This window comes from Cygnus olor, chromosome Z, assembly GCF_009769625.2.
Source record: "Cygnus olor isolate bCygOlo1 chromosome Z, bCygOlo1.pri.v2, whole genome shotgun sequence".
NCBI classification, from domain to species: Eukaryota; Metazoa; Chordata; class Aves; order Anseriformes; family Anatidae; genus Cygnus; species Cygnus olor.
Genome location: NC_049198.1, coordinates 32844838 through 32851534, shown reverse-complemented (window position 1 = coordinate 32851534; position 6697 = coordinate 32844838).

Below are 6697 nucleotides of genomic sequence, written 5' to 3'. Positions count from 1 at the left end.
CAACAGCAGAGCCATCAAAAGTATCACTTCTTCAAGTAGGAATTCAGAAAAGTGATGCTGATGACAACCAAGCTGGCATAAAGGTGGCCAGATACTTTTTTTTTTTTCATCTGGACACCACCATTTAATCACTGCCCATCACCTAAATTTTCACCTTAGCGTGGTATGGGTGGAGGACACAGAATCACAGAATCACAGAATCACAGAATCGTCTAGGTTGGAAGAGACCTCCAAGATCACCTAGTCCAACCTCTGACCTAACACTAACAAGACCTCCACTAAACCATATCACTAAGCTCAACATCTAAACATCTCTTAAAAACCTCCAGGGATGGTGACTCAACCACTTCCCTGGGCAGCCCATTCCAATGCCTAACAACCCTTTCAGTAAAGAAGTTCTTCCTAACATCCAACCTAAACCTCCCCTGGCACAACTTTAGCCCATTCCCCCTTGTCCTGTCACCAGGCACATGGGAGAAAAGACCAATCCCCACCTCGCTACAGCCTCCTTTAATGTACCTGTAGAGAGCAATAAGGTCACCCCGAGCCTCCTCTTCTCCAGGCTGAACAATCCCAGTTCCCTCAGCCTCTCCTCGTAAGACTTGTTCTCCAGACCTCTCACCAGCTTCGTTGTCCTTCTCTGGACTCTCTCAAGCACCTCCATGTCCTTCTTGTAGCGAGGGGCCCAAAACTGAACACAGTACTCGAGGTGCAGCCTCACCAGAGCCGAGTACAGGGGGACAGTCACTTCCCTAGACCTGCTGGCCACACTGCTTCTTATACAAGTCAGGATGCTTGTATATAGCACACTGCTGGCTCATATTCAGCCGACTATCAAGCAATACTCCCAGGTCCTTCTCTGCCAGGCAGCTTTCTAACCACTCATCTCCCAGCCCATAGCTCTGCTTGGGGTTGTTGCGCCCCAGGTGCAGGACCCGGCACTTGGCCTTGTTGAACTTCATACAGTTGACCTCAGCCCATCGGTCCAGCCTATCCAGATCCCCCTGCAGAGCCTTCCTACCCTCGAGCAGATCGACACATGCACCTAACTTGGTGTCGTCTGCAAACTTACTGAGGGTGCACTCGATCCCCTCATCCAGATCACCGATAAAGATATTAAAGAGGACTTTAAAGAGGTCCCTGCAGACCATGCTGTTGTTGCTACCACTGTGTCTTTTCCCCTGTGGTATTCTCTGAAATGATGAGTGAAAAAGATTGCAGTCTCACAGAACAGGAGACCTGTTAGCCCATACATCCCAACAGACAGCATGAAAAACTGTATGGTAATTATTAATCAAAATTAATTTGGAAACAGGCTAAAATTAGGCCATGAACTACAGAAAAGAGACTGAAACAGTATTTCACCAATGGAGATTCCTTTCTGAATAGGTTTTCCACATGTTTTGACATCAATCTGAGGATTGTTGCAATTGCTTTTAATAGGCTCTTTAAAATATCTTTTCTAGGAATGGAGATTTAGGGTCAGAGAGTAAAGTACTTCACATTTTAGCTTTATCACAGACAGCAAGTGCTGTCTCTGCACAAAAACGACCTTAGAAAATATTTCTGAACTAGAGGCAAATGGCCATAAATGTTAATTATGGCTCTTGCCCTTTAGATGTTAACAAAGTGGCAGGGAAGATAGAGTCTGTCCTCTTAGCTACAAAAGATGAGATGTAGTAAAATGAGGAACAATGAAGGATAATGGCATGGAAAGCAAAGTTCAAATATTGTTCTTAGTAATCAACAAATAGTGGCTATCTGGCATGAACACTGTGAGGCTTGGCATCTCAGGGTCATGCCCTGTATAATCTTCAGGGGTTGCATTTTGCACCTCACGGAGCAGGGGCCACAGTTTGCATCCCCTCAAGCAGAGACCTCAGTTCTAAAATTTTCTTGTCATGTTAGGACACAGCAGCTTCCTAAACTGACTGTTCACTGTGGTTCATCCTCCTTTGCTCTGAGAAGCCCCCTTCCTGTATTTCCTCTTCTCTCAGCCCTATTCAGATACAGTCCAGTAATTCTGAGGCTAATGTGTCAGACCACAGGTAAGAGCAGAGTTTGCTTTTCAAATATGTTGTCAGTCTTCGTGATGGAAACTTGAACAGATACTCGTAATGACAGTATTGGAGAGCTGGATTGTTCAGGAGACCTCAATAAGCAGGGGCAAAGAAAGAAAGTAACTACTGCTGGTTCATTCAAGGGGAAACTCATCTTAATGTATAAATGTCCATTCGCTATCTGAGTTTTCAAAGGACTTATGTTAGCTGGGATCACACGTTGCTGAAAGCAGGCCCTCTGCACATGGGCGAATTTCACTTATTTGAGGGGAAACTTTCCATTCTGAAAAAAAAAAAAAAAAAAAAAAAAAATCATGCAAAGCTTGGCCTTAAAAATTCTATCCAAAGGAGGATAACATTTTTTAGCTGACAAATGAAGAAGGGAGGGAAAGAAAAAGAGAGGAAGAGGAAAAGAGGAAAGATAGAGAGAGGAGAGAGAAAGAGAGAGAAAGAACCGAGGGATGGAAGGCAATAAAGAAATAAAGAGAACTAACTTTTAAATGAATTTTACCTACTTTAAACAAGTTCGGGTAAAATGTTAAAAAAAAAAAAAAAAAAAAAAAGAAGTAATGACTATTCCATAGTGGAAATAGTTGTCTATATTTAAGCAGCAGTAGTTTCCCTCCTGTATGGCTCTTCCTGTTCAAGTAACTCTTCCTCTATAGCTCTAAAACAGCCTTCCTTTTAGGATAACAGACAAACACGTTTATTGTTTGACATGTGTGAGTTTTGTGCAAAACAATGTGTTGTGCCTCCTGATAACTTTTTCAAAATCTCCAGATCCAAGCTGAAGCAGCCTCTTCTAATCATCTCCTTCTCCAGGCAACAGCCTCTTGTAAAATCTCGGAAGAAAAACACAGTACTGGATTTTCCCAGATCTTCCCGAGGAGCTGGATTTACCAGCCAGAGCCTCTCTTTTTTTTTCCATGGCTGCCTTCTGGGCTGAGGCTTCAGAATGGTGCAGGCCACCCTCGGGAGCAGGATCGGTGCCTTGTCCCCGGCCTGCCACGAGATGGCAATATTTCAGAGCAGTGCCCTCCCCGGCCGCACACCGCAGCATCCCGGGCAGGGCTGTGCTCTGGGAGTGAGGTGCTCAGCTTTGACAGCAGCAATACCACAGCCTTCTTTCCCCACACCAGCCCCTCCAGCCCTTTCCCGAGTGTGTTTGCTTCCTCCTTTTAACGAGCAGTTCAACTTCAGCCCCTGTGCTCAGGCACTTCTAGGCACACCTGGTTTCTCAGTCGACTTACACCGTGTTTCCACCACAGAGAAGCAAATGGACTCAGATAAAATTGTGTTGCTGTCCCAGGTATGCAGTCTGGGAGAGGTATTTTGCCCATAACCAGATATTGATGGTGTTAAATTTTCGTCTAGCAGATACACTGAGAAGAGTACATTCTTTCATTTATTATCAGAGATCCTGCTTCTGGATGTCTCTTCATAAAGCACAGAGGGTAAATTCTATTCAACACAGAAAGAGAATTTAAATTCCTAAATCTACTCTAGTGTTAGAATTTCATCTGGTACATTCCTCAGCTGTGGCTAGGTATAGCGCTCTTCCATTTAAAATGTGCTTTTAGACATTGCCTTGCTAGATTTAGGTTATCAGACATAAAAGCTTGAGAGGGAACAGACCAGTTAGGGGAAAGGTCAGAGGCAAGAGATAGGAGATTCCCAACAACTGCAGTTAGGGTCCACAAAGATAGCAAAAGTTAGGTTGAGAATTGTTTTGACAGATATCTGAGATGTCTGACCATATTTAAGACCTGACAGACCCACCCAGAGCCACCTGACAAAATTTAGATCTGTTGTGGTAACAATCAGGTGGCTGCAATTAACCTTGGCCTGAAATGAAACTTACACCTGAACTTTGGACTTAGTCACCTGGTCAGGCTGCAGTCTGACTGTTCTCCTGAGGCAAGCAGACCTTAATTAGGATCAGGAAACTCCAGGAGAGGTGATTTGGGCTACAGTTTGTGCTAGGCAACTCCTGCTATTAGGGGCAACTAATCTTTTATCTTTATATGTGCCTGAGTCAGATTTTGAATTAACCAATCCAAGCCATCAGGAGGGGATCAACTGGAGTTACGTCTAGGCTTTGTAGGGGCTGCCCTGAGAAATTTAATGCTCACAGAGGGGCTTCTGTTAACTATGTAATTCCACATCTAGGGCATGCAGGCACCATCAGCTAAGATTAAATGGTAGGGGTAATATCACAGTGCATGTATGTGCATTTCCAGATTACTGCTGATAGCTTAAATCTAACATGGTCAGGGACCTGCTCAGGGTTGCAGGTGGACACTGATAAGGGATTTCAGGAAATTAGGGTTACTTACCTAACCCATACATCTATAGCTACAGCTGTAATTTGAAACTTGGACTTAAGTAAAGGTGTAAGGTATTATAACTGGTTTGGAAAGGCTTTGTCTAGGTCTCACTTAAACTTGCAGGCAGTTGATAGTCTAACAACGACAGTATGGGGAATAACATTCATTCTGGCAGGGGAGATGAGCAGGAAGGATGACTTTTTTAAAGAGAAGTTTTCAAGACTAGGCCTGTGGGCCTAGTGAAAGTGATAGTGAAGGTTATGTGACCAAGGCCACCAAGAAAAAATTAAATACAGGTCATTGTGGTTCTGGCTGTGGTTGGTGAGTATGTGAATGCCTCTAAGAGATGCTTTGCAGGAAAGTGCATACTATAATCTCTGAAACAGGTTTCCTAGTCTGGATTAGGGTTGTCTGTCTATAACGTTAAATCAGGTCTATATTAAAGAAAATAAACCTAATAATAAAATCCACAGGGATTGTCAGGAGTCACAGGTTAATCATGGCATTAGGGCTCAGACCAGCCAGAACTCAGCCAGTTTGGTAACCAGAATTTGGATAACTTGGATTAGTAGAATTTGGTTTAGTAGCTGGAGGGAGGAAAAAAAAAAAAAAAGTGCTAAATCTACATCATGGGTGTGTCTGGGGTTCAGAGCAAATGAGATGGTTAGACCTGGGTACAAAATGGCAAGTGGTGTGGCTACAGCTCGTTTAAGACTGACACTCAGGGCTAAGGCCATTGTGACAGATCTACATATCATCCTGGTTGAATTTGCTTGTTGGATACAGGGCCACTGTGCTGAGGCTGAAATGAGGTTGGAGGAGTGCTTCAACTGCTTACTACATTTGGAACTGATCTTTTCACAGCAAAGCATTCCATTGATAAAGATATTTTGGTTAACCTGAGCAGACACTGGTATGTGGTGTCAGTTTGTTTATACTTAACAAATGCATAACCTGAAAACCATCTGCTGAAAATTATGTGTAAACAAGTCAGGAAAGTGTTACAGTTTGGGTATGCTTTACCTATCTAGGCAGAAAATAAGTCAGACTAGAAATTATTTTCCCCTTGATCCCTGCCCATAAAGTATTAGTGAAGTTACTGTTAAAAGCTGACAACAGGAAGACTATTGATCCCATTGTGTTTGCTGCACATTTAATATTTTCCCAGTAGAAATGGGAGGGATAGAAAACAATTCAAGACACTTAAAATAATGAGCTATTTCCTCTCCTTCCAGTAATTAAAATAATTGTCTTGGGGGCGGCTGAGGAGTCATTCCTGGAAATAATTGAATGGGTTCTCTTTATTTCATTCCTTTCAAAGATACCCAAGCTGTCTGTAATAAATGAGTCTTCTACACCTGGAAGCTTTGATAACACTGTTCATTTCCCATAATAAATAGGACCAGCCTTCAGCACCACTTTCATTGACATCTATCTTGTGATACTATGTTTTCTGTCACTGCAAGGCTAAACACAGAGCTTACTGTGTTTGTGCAAGATCTCAAGCCTGTCTGCATAGCTGCTACTGCAGTGAATAAACATCTGTTTCCTTTATCCAATAAGTAAAGACTAGCTAACATCAAGTGGTATGCAAAGGAAAAAGGGGGAGTTTGCATAAAGACTATCTTTAATAAAATGTCAAAAGTGAATCTTTCAACAGCAAGATGAAGTAGGACAGTGCATTCATGACTTCTTTTGCATGCATTTCCTGACCTCCCATGCTCTTCCATTGTCTGCCTGGGGAGGGTGAGAAGCATTGTAATTTGAATAATGAATGTGGTATCTTAGCTAGGAGGGCCCAGAAGGTTTGAGCCAGGTCTGGGTTTGGATTGTTATCTTCTCCCTGGGAGACTCTATTTCTTTAGAAAACTCAGAGCTTGTAGCAGAGTGAGTAATGTGCTTGCAGCAAGAGTACTGCTTTCCTAGCTCAGAAGACAATACTTCTGCTATCATCTTGAAATTCCTGAGGAATGAAAGCTCTTCTTAGCAGCAAACCACTATGATTAATATGCATTATGAAATCCCACAAATCCTAGAGACTATTTTAGCTTACTGACCAACATGAATACATTTAATTCCTGAAGTGAACTTGTTTAACATCAGAACACAGAGAATTTAATCCAAAAAAAAAAAAAATCCAATACAGTATCTCAAAAATGAAACAACTTCATTCACTTACACTTCTTATGTAAGGGGGAAAAATCCTTTGTACTTGCATTTACATTTTTGGAGACAGACTGTAAACTGTACACCTTTATAAGGTGTAAAAATTCCAATGATATCAAAAGCATTTTGTCCCCATGAATCTTC